This window comes from Mastigoproctus giganteus, chromosome 9, assembly GCF_048544385.1.
Source record: "Mastigoproctus giganteus isolate SK-2022 chromosome 9, ASM4854438v1, whole genome shotgun sequence".
NCBI classification, from domain to species: domain Eukaryota; kingdom Metazoa; phylum Arthropoda; class Arachnida; order Uropygi; family Thelyphonidae; genus Mastigoproctus; species Mastigoproctus giganteus.
In genome coordinates, this window is record NC_143583.1 from 44,209,284 (window position 1) to 44,234,210 (window position 24,927).

The 24,927-nt window shown below is 36.4% G+C and overlaps 1 long non-coding RNA gene across 1 annotated transcript in view; it reads left to right on the forward strand.

Annotated features, from left to right (window-relative positions):
• Positions 1-24,927, forward strand: part of LOC150080189 (uncharacterized) — a 53,864-nt gene that overhangs the window by 26,451 nt on the left and 2,486 nt on the right. The window lies entirely within an intron of this gene.

The window sequence follows — 24,927 nt, forward strand, 5'->3', positions numbered from 1 at the left end:
GCTCAAAACAGCATTCCCGTAGCGTTATCTATTTGTTTCCCACTAGTAACGTATCAAGAAATATATTAACAGAGGGGGGGGGGGTGTTTTATCTGCTATTCTTTTCGCAATTGCCATTGATCCACTGCTCTCTATGAATTATAATATCCTCTCATATGCAGATGATCTTAAACTGTTCATTTATTGGCATCCAACTAAATGCTTGGAAAATGGAATAAAATCTCTTTCACCTACATATATAAGAGATTTTATTCCATTTTCCAAGCATTTAGTAGGATGCCAACTAAATGCTTGGAAAATGGAATAAAATCTCTTTCACCTACATATATAAGAAAAGTAACTAATTAAGACCAATGATTGTCGTGATATGGGAGTCATGTCCTCTGGCTTTCTGGTTGCATGTGTTCTCTGGTAGCAAAGTGTTTTGTTTCTCCCTTAGAAACTCGGAGTTTTCCGAATTTCTGATGCGGACAATTTGCTATTTACCTTGAGGCCTACTAATTCAGCCACGAAACGAAAAAGCCCATAATAGTTCCCCACGTCATTTACGGGATTCGAACCCAGGCCTTTTCCACTCGGTGTGGGAGGGGGGAGTAGAGAATGAGGCAAGCAGTAGTCAATACACATATTTCATGGCTCAGTCTCTGTTATGATAATTTATTTACAGGACAGTTTCAATGGAAGTTGGAGGCCACGCTGATTGAGAGGCGATGAAAAGAACGGCGTTCCACTGTACGTAATGGTGGAACCTTCAACGAATTTTTCTCGCTGGAGGAAAATGAGGAATGAGTTTGGTTGTCTTCAGACGTTTAGGGCGTCTTGATGGCATCATCTCCACGTGATAGTTCTATCTCTTAGGGAATTTCCAGTTCCTGCTTAAGGCCAGGAGCTCGTGGTGAGGTCAATGCAGGTGGCGCGCGGCTATCTACGATGAATGATTGGTAGGACATGGGATAATATGTGTGCCCGAGATTATATTTATACAGTGTCGGTTGACAGCAAATTTCACGAGATCAGCATCGATATCCTGGTCTCGTGAGAGCATTTGGTAGGATACAAAGTGATCTGCGAGGAGGAAGAGATGGAGAGAACAAATTTTGGGGTTCTTTTAAGAAAAGCAGGCCGAAACTTTCCCCTTCCACTAGCACCCTGCTGCATCAGGGCTGAAATTTATAAGTGTGTAGTTGGGGAAGTGTGTGTGAGTGTATTTTACAACTTTGTAAGTTTCAAATTGATTAAAATAAAAATAAATATTGTTTTAAATGCAATTGGATAATTTTTACAAGAAATTTAACATATTAATTCCTAGTACTGCGTAAAGAACTGGAACGCACAAACAAAGAGGTTCATAAAGGGCGGAAAAATGAAGGACAACAGTTACAACAACGACACGTTCAGCTCATTTCTAAGCTGAACAGAGTTCTGTTCAGGTTGCAATAACGAGATTTTTGCTTCTTGTAAAATGTAAAGAAAGACGTTTGGAAGATACATAGCTTTGAGGGCTAACAGCAGAACATTAGCAATCTGAGGCGGTAGGAGCATTAAAACGTGTCAAGGAATTAAATGACAACAAAAAACAACAACAAAAGAGGTATCTTGAAGACAAGTTCAAGATGAGCCAAGAGTTGCAACATGCTACATGGCCGCTATCTTGTTTTTACAAAGAGACGTCATAGGGAAATAAAAATCAGACACTTTCTTCTGAAACCAAGATTAATGAGCATTTTTTCTTTTTACGAATGAGCCGAGATCTCGTCTTAAAACTGATTCTCAACGCTTCAGAAGAATTTGGAGATAATCAATGAAAATAATCAATAGTGCCATGGCACCGTTATGAATGACAATTCATATCTTTGAGGTAAATACTTATGGAGAGGCAAGACAGATCTTTCCATCCAAGTGGATGAATGGAATGGAAGTGAGCAGCATGTTCAAGGTGATTAAGCGTGCCAAACTGTAATTCGTCGATCTGTTCCCAATCCTCTTCTTGCTTTGAGTTCTGTTCGTGAAGAGGACTGGGATCTGTTACCACGTTACCTAATCGTACTCTTTGTATATAATAGCATGAAAGCTTGGGATGACCATACATCTCACGTCTGAATTATCCAGGACTGTTTTTTTTTTTTTTTTGAGTTGCTGTATTCTCATGATTATTTTTCATGCAAATTAAACTTTGATGAAAGAAAATATGCTTCTGTGTTCTTTGTCTTCTTTCTTTGTTTCAATAATATAGAAAATAACTATATTTTATATAATTGAGTCATAGTAATTCTCTCCGGGAAAAATCCGATATAATTCAGTCAAGTATTTGTTTGCAATAATGTTATCCCATATTTTATGAGTATGAGTAAATTTTTGGACACCAGTGCATAGTTGAACAAGGAAGTCTGTCATCTTATAGAAGGTTTGGTTTCCGCCTTTATTAAATTGTATTAAAATTTATTATCTAATCCGTCTACCAAAATTGTCACTGAAAATGGTTCTTCCTATACGTCTCCATGAGGTGACCCTCAGGGTTCTTCGTTCGGGCCCCTCTCATTCATCATTTACTTGAAAGATTTATCTGCTCTACTTCAGTCTGCTAATGTTCATTGACAGTTAGCTGTCGATGATTTGAAAATTATGGCTCACCCTTTGTCCGATTCTCAGGTAATGCAATCTTTTCGCTTGCCTCCAAGAGAGTATTATGCCATTTAATCCGACAAGATGTAAGTTATGCTGGCTTTATTCGAAGAGCTGTCGTCGATATCAACATTATTATTTCATTATTCAGTCTCGGGTGAGTCTATTGAATCAGTTGAAATTTAAAGACCTTGGCGTACGTTCTGTTATGATTTTTGTCCTTTTATCCATATAATATAATCGTCTCGAGCATTCAAGTTACTGCTGTTAATCAACGTGTTTTTTAGAGGGAATTCCGCTATTTCAATGCCATATAAGCAACTTATTATTTCCATACTGGATTAATGTGTTTATTTGATCTCCTCACCAACAATATCTGTTTGATTATGCTGAGGGTATTCAAACAAACTTTTTCCCATTTCTGTGATATAAGAATCAAATATTATTTCGCCGCAGAAATTATGATTCTTTGCGCGATCGGTTTAATTTTCCACCTTTGCGTTCTAAGCGCGATTTGCATGCCCTTTATTTTCAATATTGTAAATAATCAATAATCTTCAGTGATTCTTCAATTCTCTTGTCCATGATGTCTTTTTTATCTTCCTTTTACCTCTAAATTTTATTCCACCACCAATATAGGAACACAGTACAGGAACATTACTTTAATAGGAATTCATAAGTCGAATATAATTGTATGTCACATAAAAGCGGTTTCATCAATAACTTTTTATCACAATACTGTAGTATTCGGCATAACTTCTGCTCTCTCAGTACGATTGGCGAACCATAAACAGCAATAATTCTGATATTTGATTATCACTGGCTTTGGAAAGATAAATGAGGGAGCCATTACAATTTTTTGGTTTGTTTTCATTTAACACATTGGCATTTTATCCTGAGAGCGAGTAAATTCATCAAATTACTTCTGCTGCTTATTTTGGAAAGGGCGAGAATTTTCTCAAAGAAGTTAAGAGTTATACTGAAAAAAAGAAATGGTTCGTGAGATGAATTCAATTGCGGGAAAGCCTGTTCTAGCAATCAACTATTGTATCATCGCAGCTTGAATCCATGCCCCCTCAGGTTTGTAATCTGAGCAAGAGGAAGAATCCCATTAGCATTGAGCCTGCTCAATCCATTCAAGGCCTCATACATACTCCTCAATCAGATCGCCTCGCAGGTGCCTAGTCTCCAGAAGCTGCAATTTGCAGAACTTAAACCTTTCTTCATAAGAGAATCCCTTTGTTCCATTCATCTCAGGTTTGGCTAAATGGTTCACTCCATCAACTCTTTTTCCAATTTCTGTGAGTCGAATGGGTAGCGTACAGGTTACAACATTGTAATTAAAATGCACGAAACTCAAACTGAAAGAGCTAATTTCTCTCAGTTTGTTAACCATATGCAATTCTTACAAAACCACATAGGTGTTAACACTGTATGCTTTTGTATGCAGAACAGTGCTTGCTAAGTTACACTTAAACAGGTACGGGTTTGTTGGTAAGGAAGATATGATAACACATTTCCTGTCTGAATCCGTGTTTATATTCATGCTTCAATTTCAATGCTTGCTAAGTGAATGAATTTCAAGAAAAATATCCCATTCACCAATACCAAATAAACCAATTATTTCAGGGTTCCGTTTTCGTGAAAAGGAAAGAGTTCGTGACAAGTAAAAAACCGTCCTTCATTGCTAAGCGAAGAAAACTTGAAGGTGTTAACGTTTATTGCAGTTCACACAAAAATAACTGAAAAGACGCATCGTAAACGGGACTGACTTATTCAAGTATACAAGATGGCTATTAAAACGTTGTCTTCATCCTATCGTATTAAGGTAATGCATGACTTTAAAGACCTGAACTTGATAAAGAAAAAAGATTGCTTTACTGTGGCTGGTTTTGCAACTTTGTTAATTCGAATGGAAATGACATTTTGGCCGTGTTTTCTTCGGTGATGAAGCTTGGCTCCACTTGAATGGTTACGTCAAAACAGTAGTAGTAATGCAAATCCTCATGTTTTTCTTGAAAACAGAGGATTTGCATGTTTTCAAGAGAACAGAAGCAAGTCAGAGTAATAGGATCTCTCTTCTTCCAGAATACACTTCAGAGAAATATATACCAGGATTCAATATATCATTTTATTGTGCAACTCGACAATAACGAACGTAGCTATTAGTTTCAGCAAGACGGGTTGGATTATTACACATCCAATGAAACAGTGGCAAGCTGAGAGAATTTCTCGGTGATTGTGTCTTATTTCTACAAAAAAAAAAAACGGTGTTTTCACCAAGATCCTAAGATTTGACATCGCTGGATTTATAAAGGTTTATAAAGCTTATTGAAAGACAAAGTGTATAAAAATAATCCCCACATTTTAGAGGAATTGAAAGCCAATACGTATACAAAAACTTCAATACAGACATAAAAACATTACACAAGGTGTAATCGAATGCAAAAAGAGACCGCGTATGTGACCAAAGTGGGCATTTTTCAACTTTCATTATAATTTGTTTAAAATTATTATTATTTTGATGAGTGCACCCAGATAGAGATGAAAACTTCTCTAGAAAGCGTTGGATTGGGTTGGTCGCTGGGAATAAACAGTGAAGCAATTAAGGTCGTGAGGCATCAACAGGTCAATATCGTGTATTTAGATGCCATTCATTCCGTTTCCGTTCTCCTGTTTTTAGAAATGAAAAATCCGAATCAATGGAAAACAGAAATCGAAGTATTTAAATGCTACTGTGTTAGTCACAAAGGTTGTACCTTTACTGGAATGCATTTAAAATTTATACATATAGAAGCCAACGTAAATAAGGCATAGTAATTTATTAAAGATTAATATATATATATATATCTCAAATCACAAGTGGCACGCTTGAATCTATACGTCCTTTTTGGCATCAGCATTATCGACTTTACATAAAACACAACTCTTCTTGAAGAGACGGAAGATCTTTTAAATTTCTTGTATCTCCCTCGCTACTACGAAATAGCTGTTCGTTGGAAGAAGCCTGTACAGTTTTACTTCTTCAGCTCAACTTTACTTAATGTTTTAGAGTTAGCCCAGCGCAAGTCGAATGAAATTGGCTGATTCTGCAGAAGCAAAGAAAAAATATACAACTGTAGCTTAAAACAATGCCAACTCATTAAAGAAGAAATGAAACAATACCCAAAGGAACAAAATGAATTCCAACTCCTACTTCGTTGAAAAGAAGAAGAGAGAGAGAGGGTTAGGCCTTTTCCCAGAAAATAAATTGGAGGATGAGTTTTAGAAAGTATCCTTTCATAAAATAAGGTGACTGTAATTGTAGGCGTATTGCCAAACGTTAAAATAGTTGATTGCTTAAAGAACCCGTTTCAAGAGAAAATTCACCCATCCCATCCCTCTCCAAGAAACCCTAAACGAAACTAACAACCTCGACGTTTTAAAATTTTTGTCAGTGGAGTGTAATATTGAGCTATTCTTTGCAACGTATGAACTACAGTATTTAGCATATAGAAGAGATATTGCTTAATGGATTTAGTGTTATTAGATTAAGTCACTATACTGTTATTAAATAACAATTAAAATTAAAAACAATATTTAAAAATTAGTACGAAACCCATCCCTCTTCTCCTGCAATAATTTTTGGAAAAAGAAAAACGATTTGGTCATCCTCAACGTGTTCTTGAGGGTTATTTTATAAATAAAATCGTTTGCTATGAAAACTTTTAACACGGAATTATTTAATAACTTCATTTTCGGGTAAATAACCCCCTGTTGATTTGCTTGGATCGATCATTTGCATTTACTACAAACTTTTAAAGATATTTGGAGTAAATGCAAATGTTGTTTAAGTATTCTCTCAAAATAGGGAACCTCTTGCATCAATAAAGCTATTGAGAAGAAACTGATATCCTGCTTCTATAAAGTAATGTTTTTCTTTTTTAAATTAATATGCTTGTTGACATAGATAACGGATGTTTTAATATCAAAGTTCGAGCGAGATGCCCTGATTACTTGGCTCTACTCACTCTTAGATACCATCCCAATTATTTGCCCCTATTTGTACGCGATTTTACGCTAAAATTGCATATTGCTCTGATACGAATAAAATTGAATTTTAAATGATGAGTTAAGAGCGCTTCTAAGGATGTTGCAATAAAATATTTTACTGTCCATGGGAATAGCTCGCCATTTCTGGGAAATCCTTCAAGAATACAGAGATTTGGCGAAATGCACTTTGAAATTGCAAAACTGTTTATTAATCAAATTTAACAGTTTATTTATGTCTTATTAATGATATTTTTGCTATTAAAAATTAAGTAATTTTATAAATCATGTTGCTCTGACGACTAGGAAGTTGTGCCATGATAGCTGTAGTACACAATTAAATTCTATTTTAATTTTATTTTAACTGATTTTAAATCAATTAAAATGAAAATATTCTTGGAAAGTTCGGATACCATAAGTTGACCTTTTAACTCAGACCTCACCTATTTATTTTTGCCGAAAGTTACCATAAGCTAGATTAGAGGTGTTTAGCTGAATACCTTGATATTTTCCCAATATGACATCCAACATCACACCTTTCCGAAAGTTAGTTAACTGTTTCTCATGATTTATTCAGCTTCAGAGAAGTATGAACAAACTGCAGCCCGATTTCTGGTAACCTTTGAAGAAAAATGCGTTCAGAAAGCGAAATATGCAAAGCATTTGCATATTATTATTCCATTGAATTTTCCTCCAGTTAGAGGAGTGCCTTATTATTTTTGATTGGTGGAGTATACGGTTTCTTAAACTAGTTTCTGAATAAATTTAACCAACCAGTGTTATCTGTACTTCCTAGTTACTCTAACTGGTTACTTGATTTTTTTTTTAAGGAGTCCTAATGTTCTGTAATGTAATAACTAGATCGTATGTATAGCTTAGCTTAATTTTCAGCACTCACCACATAGTAATCCGCTTAGCTGGTGGACGGTTTTACCACATACATAGTGGTTATAGGATTCTAATACTTTACAGGGATTATGGGTTTAAAATTAAGATATGGGCTATAAAAAAATTTTTAAGAAAGGAAAGTGCACCTTCCATGGTTGCCTAATTAAATTAAATTAAATGAAGGGAAAAAAAAAAAAAAGAAAAGGAAAATATAAGCTAATAATCGGGCACGAGCGACTTTCGAGTTTCCTCGTCTTCAGTTAGCTATAATGGAGGGGGGGGGGAGACAGCGCGCTTGTGTTATATAAGGGTTGGGTTCCCGAAATGCATTTCAGTGCACGTGGAAACTTGATACGTGCTAAATTCCAAATGGGGGAGAAATTGGCAGGAATCCTTTTTGTTTAACACGTTGAGTGATGTATGCCGCTTAAACCATTCGATAACGAGGGCTTCGTTTTCAAGGATTTTGTAGCTAGAATTTAATTTAATTACTGTGATGGCTGAATCGATGAGTGGGTTGTGATTTTGAGATTGGACGTGTTGTGTTAGTTCTGTACTTGCTGAGTTAGTTTTGAAGCTATTAAAGTGGTAGTATGCACGCGTGTTGGAAATTTTTGATGCCCCGAATTTTGCTGTTGTACTGCCTATGTAACATGCTTGGCATCTGATCAAATATATAATGTTGTTGTAATCTTGTGTCTCGTACTCGTGTGTTGTCTTGTATGAATTGAATTTGGAACTTAATTTGTTATAAGATGTGAATATTAATTTGATATCTGTATTTTTAAAAATCTGTTGAAGTTTTCTAGCGTATTGTTGATGATATGGGAGCGCGATAAGGGGTTTATGTGTCTTATTCTTGTTCACGTGGTTAATAATTTTGTTTGGGTTATTAGTGTTATTATGCACTTTGGTGATGGTTTCTTTTATTAGTTGTGGTGGGTATTTTCTGTCCATGAATTTTTTGGTGAGGTATTGTAATTTTACAGATAGGTCTGTTTGTTTGTGGCTATATTATACAGCGTTGTATATCTGGTTGTATAGAACTGCTTTTTTGATGTATAGAGGGTGGTGTGAGTGGTAATGGAAGAATTTACCTGTATGCGTGTTTTTTCTGTATATTTTGGTGCCTAAAGATGTGTTTGTTTTGTATACAGTGAGGTTTAGAAAATTAATTTTATTATCGGTTTCTACTTCGAGGGTAAATTTGAGTCTTTCATGTGTTGTGTTAAAGGTGTTCAGTAAAGTATCGATGGTGGTTCTGTTGCCTATTAAGAGGACGTCATCTGCATACCTCATGTATAGTTTAATTCCTGGGGGAAAGGGTTGGAGAATTTTTTTCTTCGATAGATGCGAGGTAGATCTCGGATAAAGGGGCAGGCAGAGATACCGAGGCCCATGGGAAGGCCGAAAATTTGTTCGTAGACGTTATTTTGGAATTTAAATTGTTTGGCGTCAAGTAACAGTGATGTGAGTTCTAAAATATCATTAATGTTTAAGTCGGTACGTTTTGTTAATGTGTCGTCTTTGATTAATAGTTCTTTAAGGGCCAGTAGCATGGATTCGATGTGCACGTTTGTGTATAGGGAGACGACGTCGAAGGACGCGAGAATATCGTTTTCAGATATGGTTATGGAAGTTATATATTCGTGTGCTTGTTTAGTATTGTAGACCATTAAAGGTGAAAATTATTTCACCTTTAATGAGATTTTCTCGGTTCAGGGTCTACAATACTAAACAAGCACACGAATATATAACTTCCATAACCATATCTGAAAACGATATTCTCGCGTCCTTTGACGTCGTCTCCCTATACACAAACGTGCACATCGAATCCATGCTACTGGCCCTTAAAGAACTATTAATCAAAGACGACACATTAACAAAACGTACCGACTTAAACATTAATGATATTTTAGAACTCACATCACTGTTACTTGACGCCAAACAATTTAAATTCCAAAATAACGTCTACGAACAAATTTTCGGCCTTCCCATGGGCCTCGGTATCTCTGCCTGCCCCTTTATCCGAGATCTACCTCGCATCTATCGAAGAAAAAAATTCTCCAACCCTTTCCCCCAGGAATTAAACTATACATGAGGTATGCAGATGACGTCCTCTTAATAGGCAACAGAACCACCATCGATACTTTACTGAACACCTTTAACACAACACATGAAAGACTCAAATTTACCCTCGAAGTAGAAACCGATAATAAAATTAATTTTCTAAACCTCACTGTATACAAAACAAACACATCTTTAGGCACCAAAATATACAGAAAAAACACGCATACAGGTAAATTCTTCCATTACCACTCACACCACCCTCTATACATCAAAAAAGCAGTTCTATACAACCAGATATACAACGCTGTAAAATATAGCCACAAACAAACAGACCTATCTGTAAAATTACAATACCTCACCAAAAAATTCATGGACAGAAAATACCCACCACAACTAATAAAAGAAACCATCACCAAAGTTCATAATAACACTAATAACCCAAACAAAATTATTAACCACGTGAACAAGAATAAGACACATAAACCCCTTATCGCGCTCCCATATCATCAACAATACGTCTAGAAGACTTCAACAGATTTTTAAAAATACAGATATCAAATTAATATTCACATCTTATAACAAATTAAGTTCCAAATTCAATTCATACAAGACAACACACGAGTACGAGACACAAGATTACAACAACATTATATATTTGATCAGATGCCAAGCATGTTACATAGGCAGTACAACAGCAAAATTCGGGGCATCAAAAATTTCCAACACGCGTGCATACTACCACTTTAATAGCTTCAAAACTAACTCAGCAAGTACAGAACTAACACAACACGTCCAATCTCAAAATCACAACCCACTCATCGATTCAGCCATCACAGTAATTAAATTAAATTCTAGCTACAAAATCCTTGAAAACGAAGCCCTCGTTATCGAATGGTTTAAGCGGCATACATCACTCAACGTGTTAAACAAAAAGGATTCCTGCCAATTTCTCCCCCATTTGGAATTTAGCACGTATCAAGTTTCCACGTGCACTGAAATGCATTTCGGGAACCCAACCCTTATATAACACAAGCGCGCTGTCTCCCCCCCCCCTCCATTATAGCTAACTGAAGACGAGGAAACTCGAAAGTCGCTCGTGCCCGATTATTAGCTTATATTTTCCTTTTCTTTTTTTTTTTTCCCTTCATTTAATTTAATTTAATTAGGCAACCATGGAAGGTGCACTTTCCTTTCTTAAAAATTTTTTTATAGCCCATATCTTAATTTTAAACCCATAATCCCTGTAAAGTATTAGAATCCTATAACCACTATGTATGTGGTAAAACCGTCCACCAGCTAAGCGGATTACTATGTGGAGTGCTGAAAATTAAGCTAAGCTATACATACGATCTAACTGGTTACACAACTGAGAATGCTCTTCATAGTTTGTTTAGTTCTTTTCCTGAGATTTTATGTAGATTTAAAATCTATTGCATATTCTTCGATTCAGTTACATACTTTTCAAGCCTAATTTTTTCTCAGCATCTTGAATAATTTCTCGCCAAGGTGACCTGCAATAAACGAAATTTTGGGGTACAACATATTGAAGCTTCATAGCCCTAGTTTCCATGGTAATTACTGAACTCAATCAGACTCTTTTGTGTGCTTTTTTTATTCAGTAAAAAGGAGATTGCTGTGATGTAAAGTTTATTGCACTGGCAGTTCACTTATTAAACTGTTATTCCTGTATTTAAGGGCTCTGGGTTTGAAGAGATTTTGAAATTAGTCGGTTTTAGTCGGTCTTCAACAAAGATTCATAGAACCTTCAATACTCTGACATCATTCGGCCACCCTTGTTCATGAACCTGATTTTTATGACGAAGAGCTGAATGAAAAATAGAGTTCACACTACATTAAGATGTAGCTTATATGCTTTTGACATCAAACAGAAAAGAAAATTGTAACAATTTACCTTGTTAGTTTTACCACCTTTCCTCCTGTTTCAGTGCTATTTAGTCTTATAGCAGAGAATGTTTCCCTCTGAAATCCTGCAGCATAATAATAATAAATTCTTTCTTAATTGCATAAATGAATCTGATGGATAACTCCATCTTATGGAAAATTGCTAATCATAGCGTAAAAGTACGGTTAATGTTCTAACCAGCTCAGCGGATTTAGGTGAGTCTCGTGCTATCAGCATGATGAAAGAGGTTGAGAAGCATTAGTTGTGCAAGTCTGCTAAAAAAAAGTAGTTATGCAAAGGATGTATTGAATTAATCTAAAGTTCAGAGCAGCTGTCTTCTGTCGTGCAGATGTGGCTGACGCGCATGAATCTTCTTATCAGCGATGGCGAAACTGATTTCTTCAAAGCCCCTAATATATCCATTTTGAGAAAAAAATCGCTAGTAAATAAGTATTTCTCTTTCGATTGTGTCTAAATTTACCTGAAATGGCTGGCGATGTGTTTATCAGAAAACGTTCACTAAATTATAAATATCAGCGCGCGGATTAAAGATAATTGAAAATCGAGCCAAGGATGCAAATTCTCCAAGAAATCAAAAACTTTCTGACGTTCTTCCACTATAAGGAAAATCGAAAAGAAATACAAAGACTGGCTTTCTTACTCATTAAAAATAAATTAGGCAAGACAATAAAAACATAAATGAGGAGATTAGTTAGTTCTCAGCTTGCTAGCCTTAGGCGTCAAGTACAATTTCCTTATAACAGTAATACGAGACGATTCAAATTAGAATTTGGTGTAAAAGTTCTTCTCGGTAATTTCTTTTCGAATGCACAATAATTTGTTTGCTTCATTCTACTAGTGAATATTTATTAAAGCAAAAACATTAATAAATGTTACTGCGAAGGAAATATTTTAAATCCCTAAGGTGTTTAAAGTGGTAATAAGTAATCCAAAGTTATGCTTTAATTTTGCATTCTATTCGGAGGTTGTTTACCATTCTTTGTGACCTTTTTGTCATAAAACGACTCGGAATTGATACGAATAAATCGCTGCGGATAATAGCCCAACAGCCATCTGATTACAAAAGAAATGAGGATTCAAACGTAAATCCAATAAACGTAGATTTTTCATTTAACTTTCTGAGGACTATCTCGACTTCTGCTTGGTTTTTTTCCTCTCAGAGAACTTATTCTGTGATATTAAATTGAGTTAATCGGATTTAAAACACATTTAAATAAAGTTCTTAAGGAATTCTAACGGCCCATCGTATTTCTACATAAATAGACCTCTTTCATGCATTTAGTTTCTGAATATCATAGCAAAAAAACTTATTTTTTTTTCTCAATCTAGAATAGTTAAAATGGCGTAGATATCTTCAAAGACCTTCCATCTCAGAATAACATATTTGATTTATGTTAATGGAGATGAAAAATAAAAGATGTATGAAAGAGTGAGAAGACAGAAGGTTAAATAATGAACTCCTGCCTGATAAACTCGAGAAAAATATTGTTAACTAGGTTAAATGTCAAACTTTTTAACTGCAAAGTAGGTAGGTGTCGCATTAAAAGTAATTTTTGGCGCATGATACTTCTAAAACGCATTTTCTCTGGAAGAGTTTGCAAATACTTAGAGGAAACATTGCAAGAGTAATTTGGAGAGAGTGATGGGTGTTATAAAAGCGATTAGTAGCGTTCATTTGGTTCCAATATTAGCGTGCATTAATATTCAGCAATGGTCATAAATGGAATGGGGAGGAGTAAAATTTAAGTATATTACAAAAGCATCGAGATACTTTATAAATGACTATTTCCAAACACTTTGGGGACTGTCAATAAATACCTTTGCGGGCGGTCATTATTCGGAATTATTTACGTTGCATTTTGTGAGGGCATGAGCTAGACAGGTTGTAAATTCAAAACAATTTTTTATGAACATTTTTAGGATTCTCTTTTAGCTTTTCTCTTTCTTTTTTTTCTTCAGATATAATTTGAAAATTTATAAGTGTAATTATGCCTCGTACTAGAGCAGCAAAACTTCAGAGCAGTGAAGACGCCTGGCTCGGGGAAACAGAACTGTCGAGTGAGGAAGAATAACTATATCCTGGACCCATAGATTGTGGTTATTCTTGGAGACTCTACTGTAAGGAAAATGGAGAATATTTTATGCAATGAAGATGGAATGTCGCAGAGAGCACCCTCCTTGGGGAACTTCTCTATTTACTGTGTAATTGACGCTAAAATTTTCATGCTTTGCTATTATGATCCTCTGTGTAAATCTGACAGTAGTGTGAGTAAGTTTCCAGTAATGCAAGAGTGAGATTCTAGTAAGTGGAGGACGGGTTAGATCGCTATCCTGTCAAAAGCAATTTTGATGTCCAGGAATAGGATATCTCTCTGACTTTTACTGTTCAGGGCAGTTTGGATCCTACAACTTGTCTCTAGGAGGTTATAATAGTAGACCTGTTTTCAATGACTGAGTGAAGATAAAATGGACGATGGCCAAAACATTGATTATTTATTTGTTTGATTATGGATTTCTCAAAATTTTTAATAGGTTGCATTCTACAGAAATAGGTCTGTAGTCATTCCAGATTTTAGGTATTGGTTTTGTGTGGTACGTTTTCCAGGCATTAGGGAGAGTGACTGTTTCAATGATTCTATCGAAAGTATGCAATAGTAAGTCCACCTACATATCTTAATAATGAAAAGATGAAATTTGTCTGGGCCAGTGGTGCATTTGTTTGGTAGGCCCCTGATGACCACTGCTACTTCTCTAATAGAGATGGATAGCTTCTCCAAGGGTGGGGAGTCTGATTGGCTATTGAGTTAAGAGGTTGGCTTTAGCAAGGTGGCATATTATCATAACCTGCGTGTTCTCTGGTCGATTTGCCTCTTTTGCTGTACGAAAAATTAGTTTCCATAGGGAGAACATTACTGCCCATGCCTAAGAACGAATAACTCAGCACGAAAAAAAAAAAATATACAAAATAAAAGCTCTTCCCCTTATTGACAGGATTCGAACCCGGACTTTTTCCACACAGTATGGCAAAGACAGTGATTACAACTGCTCTGCTAACCAGGTGAACCATACACTAATGATAGAAGTATATTAAATAGATTTGATGAATTTTAATATTGGTTAAATCATCCAATGCGAACATTATAGGGATATCGGAAACACAGCGCCAATCGGACGGAGGAGATTCTATCCGGAAATAGCGTATTCCCGATACATTCTTGATACTGTCGAACGGGGATAGTGCAATTTCTGTACCACCTCCCCAATAGAATGACCGATGCGTCGGGCACCCACTATCATTCCTCTTTCAAAGTCGTTAACTCACGACCTTTATCCATACTGACATCGAATTACCGTCTACGTGAATGCCGTGATGCAGTGTACCTATATACCTGTCAAGGGTGGGTTCATCCACTGGCGAGAGGGTTGATTGACAGCGTCGCGTTGCCCAGGAACCAGGTATCCCGTGAATTTTGTCCTTTCAGTGTACATCAGGTGAGAGAGGATGCACAGGTTCTTCCTCCATTCTTTAAGAGTATATCCGTACTTGCTGGTATTAAGGTGGTTGGCGGGTTAAGTACTAAACAGAACCAAAGTAGGCTCAGGGTATCTCCCTGGAAGATTCCTTTTTCGATGGGAATCGAATTGGTAGCGATGTTCTCGAACCTGATGGTGGTCCTCCATTTCGCCATAGTTGTTTTTAGGAAGTTTGTCACTGTCGGGTTGACTTTGTAGATATTCAGCGTTTATCTCTGGTTGATAGACACGCTGAATATCTACAAAGTTGTAGTCGATGTAGGCCTTGTACAGGTTGCGGTGTTTACTGTAGGCTCACTCATAACTACCGCATCGGTGGTCAATGCTCCAAGCATCCTTGGGTCATCTGCATACATGTCTTCTGTTGTTCAGCTGTAGTCTACGCGTGTAGCACAGTGGTATCGTCACAGTCCTCCCCCACACCGGGTGGAAAGGGCTCTGGTTCGAATCACGTCGATGATGAGAGGAACTTTAGCGGGCTTTTTTCACTCCGTGGCTGAGTTAGTTGGTCTCAAGTGATAGATAGCAAGGTTTTTTTTCCCCAGAAACTGATTTTTTCGTCGAGCAAAACCGGCAAATCGACCAGAGAACACATGCACTTTACCGACACAAATACTGGTTTATGTATTAAATTACTAGTAACCCTAATATAATAATTTGAATTTTTTTGTTGTTCAGCTCTATCGTTTCTATCCTTTGTCTGTCCTGCCTATCCTTTGATGTGTTTCTGGTATATTTAGCATTTAGGCTGGCGATTCCTTTAGTCAGATACGCAGGGGTCGCCTCTGGGAGCCTTATGATCTTCCCGAACTGCTCTGCTAGGTGCATGTGTGTGTTACCGAATTTACTGTGCCATTAGTTGTGGATGATGTATATTCTTGGTGTTCGCCAATTGTGGGATTTGCTGATCGCCTGCTTTACTTCTTGAATCTCCTATTCTGTCATTTGTTGTGTGTCCTTGGTTTTTTCGTTCCACATCTATCGACGGGGCTCGTGTGTTATGTCCAATTTCACTGCTCCATAGGTTCCCTTAGAATTCCTCGATTGCCTTCTGGCTGGGTGGTCCGTTACCATTCTTCTCCTTTTATCCGATGCTGCTGTAGCAGGCTTTGGTTTTCTTTATGACTAACTTCTGGTTGTTTGTTTTCCTTTGAGCACTCTCTCGGTGTCGGTGTAGGCTCTTGCTGAGTGCGAAAAGGTTCTCTTCAGGGGTTTCTAGGTATTCTATCTTCTGATTACACTTACTACTGGAAGCAAGCCAATGCTGAACAGGTCTGCATCCATAGCCCGATGAAGATGTCGAATAGAAGTATTGAGCATACTGCATCGAGTTTACCTCAGGATAAAGTCACTCATATTCAGATCTTAGGCAGATGGTTTAGTTCGAAAAGTCCGTAACATTCTTCCGGGGAAAACAATGAAGCAAGTAGCTCTGTTCCCCGTATATGCCTACTACTAGGAAAGGGCAAAACCATCCAGTCCAACGAACTGGAAGTGCTTCCAGAGCAACTGAGCTAGAGACTACCCATGAAGGAAGAAAGCGACAACGCAGGAATTGAAATATCGAAACAAATACGTTCATCATGAGAGCATACTACGAAATAACCAAAATGCAGACCGATATGAAAATGGGACCAAACTACATAAGAAGTGGTCCGAGCAATTCCCGACAGTTCAGATCACCAAACAACGAATAGCCCACCGGCAACGGACCGTCATAACGATGAACCTGATAGTTCCTGCAATCTTGGGAAAAATTTAACTATGTGTGAGTGTCCAACTACAAAAAAGAACAAATAACACGTAAAACGGCGAATCAGAACTAGAGGAGGAACAAGCACAAGTACAAGAACTACAACTCAGAGCAGCCGAAGTCGGAACAGACGAGGGTTGCGATATCCAGAATAGAAGGCGAGTGTAAGAAGACCCTAGCAGAATTCGAGGGAATGGACTCTACAAAGGCCCACACAAAGATCTATAAAGACCCATGCCGAAGCAGACACGACACGTGGAATTCTGTGGACGGTCACAGACCATCTCAGTCGACGAATAATACCACAACAACGAAGTAACGATGGAAACCACAGCACAGCCTTAGACCTACCTTAGAAGCCTTCAAGATCAACAGAAGAGAAACCGTAGCCCAGCAGTACAAGAAACAAAAAAGCAAGGAACCACAGCACGAGAAATAAAGCATCAGCAGATGACAAACGAGTTAAAAGTCAAGATAGGAAAGATAACACAGTACCAACTGGGAAACAGAAGCAATAACCTGAATGCAAAAGTGAATAGGAAAGTATTCTCAAGAAAGGTAACACTCACTGCCACCTCCAGCCTCAGTCGTCACTTCCACCTGGGGATGTAATTCCGACTAGTGACTATCGCGATTCTACTTCTTACTGCGGCGAGATTCAAACTCGGTCTGCCGGTTGGAGGCCGACATCGTATCCACTGGCTACTTTGTTATTATTATAAAAACCCTTTCTCCTTTTTATGGGATTTTTTCCACCCGTGACGAGTGCTGGTACCAAGTGCATAGGGTGGTTAGTTGTGCCCGATTCCTATTATTATTATTTTTACTGTTGGTCAAGAAACTGTCTTACTGTCCTAGAGGTCCATGTAAGTGTTCTCTAGGAGGCCTATTATTGCGCGCTTCTTACGGAGTCTCTTTGGCATCATGCTGGTGGTTGACTCAATATGGACACATATCTCTGATATCCTGCTTAGGTCTGAGTACTTCTGGACAAAAATCGACCACAGAACCACAATGCAATTTAGAGACTGTAAATAGGGAGCAATTATGACCTTAGTCCCTGATGCTCCTATAATCCTACAACAACAACGTGATCGATTTGACCGTTTTTGCTGGACGAAAAACCCGAATTTAAAAGGAGAAAAAATCATGGAACCCTTTGCTGAGGCTGACGAACTCTGCCACGTTGTGTACAAACCCACCATAAAAATTTATTGCTCATATTTCCAACTCGGGCCTTTACCCTTCCGGTGAGGGAAGGACGATGCTTATATTGCAATATGCTTGCTATCCCTTTAAGTCAATGTTATCATTGACTTAAGCTTTCAGCTTTGTTTAAGGAAAACCACATCATTTTCCATTATATTTATTGTTGCGTAAGATAACAAACAGAAAATAGGAATAAAATTCTCCAATCTTCAGTTGATTTATTTAAAATATTTTTAAAATAAGAAAATATGTTATAAAATAAATATTAATTTATACGTTTGATTAATATTATTTATGATATTTATTTTAAAATAAATGGTTCTTTTATTTTAAATTTATTTATGTAATATATATATATATATATATAATATCTATTATATATATATATATATATATATTGTTTAAAATCACGAGAGTATTGGATAATGGAGCTTTTAATTATTATTATTTTTCATGCGTTTATGTAGTGCCTTTAGGCTTAAAGTGACTATTCATTTTTGAACTAGATGGCAGCACTCTAAAATGGTGAAAACTTCGAGTATTGGTTATATAATTTTAGTTCCATGCCTTTAAAAAGCTAGAGAGATTGTAAATATTGTTCATATTTTCTATTTTGAATTTTATGAAACATTTTTTATTTTCAAATAAGTCACTACGTATTTCACATTGCATTCAAACGTTAGTAGATCGAGTAATAACTCAGTATTATTTATTCCCCACTGTTTGCTGACTTTCCATCCAAACTATCATTCTATTTGAGTGTAGAAAAGCTTTATAAGCTACGAGAATATATACACACGTAGAATTTGGTCAGCATTACCATAACAATAACTTATAGAAACACCTACAGTTTCCTCCTCATAATGAAAAAATGTATTTTCCACATTCAGGGTTAAGATCAATATTTACTCACTTTAAAACATGACTCCTTTCTCTTGTGGAGTTCCCAGGTTTTTGAGAGGGTAAAAAATATTTTCTCTTCAGCAGTGAACAGTTCTGCATTAGAATGACTCTGTATTACTGCAAAGCGATCATTCAGGCGGGTGTGCTATTGAAAAATGCATTGCTATTATATAAAAATCCATTGCTATTGAAAAATGTTCACAATACTTGCTGGCCTAGTGAATATTAAAACCTTATTGTCAGAACCTTTAAGATACGTAACAGAATATTTTCGAATTCTCTTTCGAGTGTGCTGAAAATTGGTTTTGAAATATCTGTTTTTCGATTAGTTTTGTGAAGTGTTCTACCAGAGTAGAATGATTAGAAAGATGAAATGCTATTTGTCCAGTGAATATCCAACTGATGACGTTTGGGAAGCAGCAATTAACGAAAATATTCTTGACCAGTTCCCGAGAAATTATACGAACTACTTTTAATGAAATGAGAAGGTAATAATATGAATTAAAAAAATTAAAAATGATCTTGAGTAAAGCACTTCAAATTACTTGCTGGAATGTTTAGATTGGACTCAAGATGAAGGCAAGCAGAATCTTATTTAAATACAATTCAATTGTATGTATTTAGATGAAATATCCCATTAAACACTGAAGGAAGTTTCCTGTGATATTTACCGAAGGGCCTTTTAAGGCCCTTCAGTAAATACTTCACTAAGTTAAAAATTAATTCGATTTTTAATTCGAAAATTAAAAATCAAATTCCATCAACGAAGCGAGGAAATTTTCCAGATATAATTCAGGGTTCAGAACTAAGTAAGCTTGTACTTCTTTTCAAACTTGAAATTCTTATATTTCTTCCTTTTCTGTTGTTCGTATGCACCTGAGGACGCAGCATTTTCCAGTCACAACTGTAATGTTTATATGATCAATAATTAATTTCGATCTGGGGTCTGCATTGATCATTCCATCATCTAAAGAATACAAAACTTTTCTTGGCGAGAGGCAAATGGACTTTATTTAAATTAAACGGTTTTCTGTGTTTATAAATAATTAGTTTCTTTATTTAACTAGCGAAAACATAACTCAGTTTAAATCTCTGGTTTAATACATTATTCTTCTTATCCGTTCTCGATGTTTTATGAATATTTCATATGTTTATCAATATCAATAGCGGAGAAAAACTTGAACCGCAATGATAGTTTTTCTTATTTTCAGCAGCTGGAGAAGAAATTTATCTTCCAAGCAGTTGTATGAGGACTGGCAAAAAATAACATGTTTAGAGAAAGGCATTATCATATATAAATATTTAGTGAAAATTAAGACGAATGCCACAGCCAGAAACTACTGTGAATAATAGGTTTGTTCAGAAGTTAGTGACATTTATATTTACAGCCAAATTATTTTAATTATTTCCAAAATTCGTGCGAAGCTTATTAAGAAATTGGAAGGTAGATTTCTGAATGCTAACGTCGTTATTTTTACAGATGGTATGCGGACGCATCGCCGAGGTCATCATTTTTATGGCTTATTACATTTTTTCTATGTCCTTCCCAAATTTTATAACTTAGTGCTTCCTGGTTAGGAAGCACTAAGTTATAAAATTCAACATTTAAGAAATCAGAACTAGTCGAACTAATGTCCTTGCTGGTAGCACCGTGGCTATAATTAGCGTCTTTCCATACCGTGGGGATTAAGACTGAGTTTGTCGGCCTTAACCCACACAAATAAAAGTACCTCGTATGATTGATGCAAGGTACCGTTTATGGCTTTTATTTTTCTTCACATCATGGCCGAGTTATTCGGTCTCGTGAGAGGGTATTTTTCTCCTAGTAGTTCTGGATCTTTTCATCCAACAAATAGGAAAAACAACCAAGTAATACAGCGTTGCACTTCACAGATATCACACGCTACGGGTATATAAGCTTACATTCTTGGGCAACCCTAAAAAAAATTTAAATTACTTTGATCACATCTACCGTATTTACTTCACAGATATATGGGACATTAGTTGAAGGTAATTTCCACCTATAATCTTCTAAACTCACGCAATTTCACGCATAACCAAATCCCAACTATCGGATTCCTCTGTCACCATCTCAATATTTTTTCTCTCACTACGACCCAGCATAGCGGTTATAATCACTGTATTTTAATGCCAGCTGAAAAGGTCTGGATTCAAATCCCATCTGATAGAGAGGAATTTTTATGGGCAGTTTTTCACACCCTAACAAAGTTGGTTTCCAGTGAAGAGGTGTACATATTTTTTCTCTCGAAACACGAATTATATATCGCATAAAGCAGGCGAACCGTTCGTGGAATGAATGTAAATTACAGAGACGCTTACAGACTCGTTGTGGCCTTAGTTGTCTTGGAGAACATTGCAAACAGTCAGCCATTATATTCTGAGTGGCTACTTTATTAGTACACTAATCGATAGCGAGTAGTTGCCTCTTAATTCCTCAGAATAGCCTAGATTCCTCGTTGTCTTATGGACTAAACAAAGTTTCGAAAGCGTGCCACGGAATGCTGCTCCATATTGACTTACTTTCTTCCCAATTTTTCGAAGAATTGGATGGTTGGCAGTCTCCAACCGTGATTCCATCTCATTCCACAGTTGGATATCCCTGCGAGTATCAAGTGAATATAATCATCGCCCTCCCCACACCGAGTGGAAAATGTCTGGGTTCGAATCCTGTCCATGAAGCGAGGAACTTTTCGTTCAGCGAAAAAGAAAGTAAACCACAGAATATACCCAATATAACAGACAAAATAATCTTAGTCGTTATGGTGCTTAACAAACACAAATACAAAAACAACAATAAAAACAAAGCTCAATTGGATTGAGATCTGGTGACTGGGGAGGCTATCGCAGTAGGCTCCACAGAACTGATTCCTGGAATCAGTTCTCTATAGTTCTGGCCTTTTGACGTGACACATTATCGTGTTGGAAGAAGCCATACGCAGATGGAGGTGCTGCAGCCATAAAGAGATGCACCTGGTTGGAAACAATTTTAAGGTAACTTTTGGTATCCAAACGTTTCTCAAAAGGGAGACGAAAACACTTTCCACTAAGACAAAATGATTATAATTTAAAAAAATTGCGCGCTTCTAGACTTTTCCGTGAAAAACTGATTTTAACTATCTTTTTTCAATAAATATACAGTATATATAAATACGAGAGTGGTCCAAATATTTAATACTATATTCTTTTAATGTGTATGTTACACGCCAAAGCAACTAAGGTTATGAGGTATCAGTATGAGAGTGACTAACTCAGCCACATTGCGAAAAAAATGCCCATTAAAATTCCTTGCATCATTGACCAGTTTCAAACTTAGGCCATTTCCACCGGGTGTGGAATGACGGTGATTATAACCACTGTGCCACGCGCGAAGGCTCTAATGTGGCACCGAAAGATCCCACCCACCCACTTACATTTTTCGCTGACCACTTTCTCACAATGACAGTTCAACTAATTACAAAAGAATGACATGAATGCATATTATGTTTGCATCTCGACTATGAAAAAAATTATAATCTTTGTTGAGTTTATGAATTTAATTAATTGTTTTCTCCCACAGCTGCCTTTTAAGGAAATAATTCCAGCTTGATAAATAAATAAAAATCAAGTTTTCTTTATTAAAAGAATATTCAAACTGTTCACACCAAAAGAAGTCCAATCTTTTTTTTAAACTGAGAGCTTCTTTAGGTGAAAATAAATAATTTTTAATCAAAATAAGAGACTGATACCTAGGTGAGTAGATTTTAGCATTCGTTCTCCTTTTATCTAAAATAAAAAAGTGCTAAAAGTATTCCTAATTAATACACTTTAAAACGGGAAACTCAATTATTCATCCCATGCAAATCTTTATTTTCGGTAAGTTTTAAGAGAGAGCAAAAAACAGCATACCTTAGGGATGATAAGAAAAAAGAGAACCTTCGAAAAAAGCAGTTAAATTCCTTTAGAGTTGTCCTCGGTTGCGATTGAAATTGAAACAGAAGAAGCAGTGGGTTATTTTCGTGATGTTGCTTTGAAGTTTATTTCTTTAAGCTTATGAAAAATATACGAAATATTGCATGAAAGTTCGTGCACTATTTCGTATACTTTTCAGAAGAGACAAACAAAAATCAGCCTGGTCTTTTAGAAATAAAAAGTGATTTTCCATTGCTAAAAACTAAAAGTCTCTTTCAGAAGACAAATCTAAGCTAGAAGCTCTGATAAATTTTATTTGTTCCTTACGTTCTTTTCTTATGGGACGAAGGTTAAACCTTCCTCTCCATAAAGGAGACAAGAGGAACAATGACCAAAGAATCTGATTTCTTTTCAAAATAAATTCAATAATCTATTAATTTTCTTTTCAAGTCACGAATATAATTTTATTAGAGATTTAAGTTATGTACAATTTGCAATAAATATTCATTAATTATACCCTCAAATTAGATAACTGAATAAATCGATTATTATTATATTAATTTTCCTCTATTGTGACTTACTTAACTGTTTGTGCTAGAGTTTTTCATGTTGGACAGTGAATGGATGCTGACTGTTTGAGGGACGTGTTCGGACTGGTTTGAAACAGAGTGGAGAGTGGGAGAATTACATATACCCATTACAAGAACAATGCCCATGCAAGTATCTATAGAAAAGGCATACAGAAAAAAGTAAACGTCTCTGAGAGTGGAGACGGATCATTAATTAACCTGACTGCCTTCTTTTGAATCGATTCTAGAAGCCTGAAAAGGTTTTTGATGGCACTACCCCAGAGGTGGGAACTGTCTTTCATGGTAGGGCAAATTTTAGTTTGTACAGCGTGACTAGTTATAAGAAAATTCTACTTGATATTGTCTAGAAATCTGAGTATCATCAAAGATGAGCATTGGAGCAGTAGACTCTTTTTACGAGAAGTAAGACAGGACTCAGTTTTAGAAGGATAGAAGTTAACTAAGTTTTCTTCGCCCCACTGGAGAATTACCTGGAAATCGGTATTTAAGGAATTTGTGTCGATATTTGAGAAGGTGGAGAACAAGGTTTTACACATTGGAAGGTATAAGGTACTGTGTTGTAATCAGCAAAACTATGGAGAGAAATCCCAGTCAGTCGAAGTAAGTCATTAATATACAAGGGTTGAAAATAGGAAGACAGAACTGAACCTTAGGGAACAATAGCATTAGGAGAAAAGTTAGAAGATATGGAAAACACGTGGACCTTGGAGCCAGAGTGAGCGATCGGATAAAAAACTGAGTACTGCATTCAGGTCTGTAAGCCTCATTTTAGGAAGGATGTAGACTGTTGAAACTGGCGCACAGATGAGCACTTAATCAAGAACACAAAAGGGCACTCGTACCACAAAAGACTTCAGTTTAGCAAATTGCAGGGCTTGAATCCAGGCGCCTTAAAGGAGAATTGATTAAAGGATTTTAGGCTTTAAATGGGTTGATAAACTAAATGCAGATGGCTTCCTTAGTCAATCTCAGACGACTTCACAAAAGGACATAAAATTAAATTGAAAAATTTGCTTTCAGCCAGACAGTGATTGTTTGTTGGAACAAAATTCCATCTGGTATTGTGGAAGTGGATAGCTAATTTCTTATTTCTCGCCAAATAAGGAGTCTGGTCTTATGCCTGTCTTCAACACTCAGATTTCTAGAAAAGATCGCATATCTTTATTAGGGATAACTCTGACGACTTTTTTTTTGAAGAACCAGCATGTCACAAATATCGCTTCCTTTGTATCCAAAAGAACTATGTTAAACCCTGCACCTTTCCAGGTAAGACGGGCTGACTGAGCACAGTGGATAAAGTCTTTTATAATCAATCGGCAACTTTGTTTTAATGTTTTTACAGATCGCTGAATAACCCTAAACTTACGAATATTCATTTTATGCCATTATTTCTCCAGAAACTCTAATGAATTTGCTTAGATAGTAGGGCAATTTTAACTTGGTTCTGTTAAAACATAAACTTGAAAGATATAAACCTGAGTAATTCAATACTGGAT